A 377-nucleotide genomic window follows, 5' to 3' on the forward strand; every position below is an offset into this window, starting at 1 on the left:
TATGTCCCTTTTGCCCTAGATAAGAAATGCCATTTTCCTCCTCCTCAATTTTCTCTTTATGTATTCCTCTCGTAGCAGCCTTATCATTTTTATATGCTTGATTATTTCGCTTTATTATCCTCTTTTGTTCTTATCGCCGACTATGAAAAGAGTAATAAAGAAAACGAGATTCGAATTACCAGAACCTGTTACGAATTCGGAGAAACGGCGGCAGTTCGACAACAATTATTGATGATGAGACGAATGCAAACCTCTTTATTTATATGTTATGTGAATAATTCAGTTTGTTAAATTTCTTGTAATCTGATGAAGACAAATTGGATTTATCAGCATCGTAGAGGAATAAAAGAAACCGACAGTTTTTATGCTAGGCTGGA

This window comes from Penaeus monodon, chromosome 24 (genome assembly GCF_015228065.2).
Source record: "Penaeus monodon isolate SGIC_2016 chromosome 24, NSTDA_Pmon_1, whole genome shotgun sequence".
NCBI classification, from domain to species: domain Eukaryota; kingdom Metazoa; phylum Arthropoda; class Malacostraca; order Decapoda; family Penaeidae; genus Penaeus; species Penaeus monodon.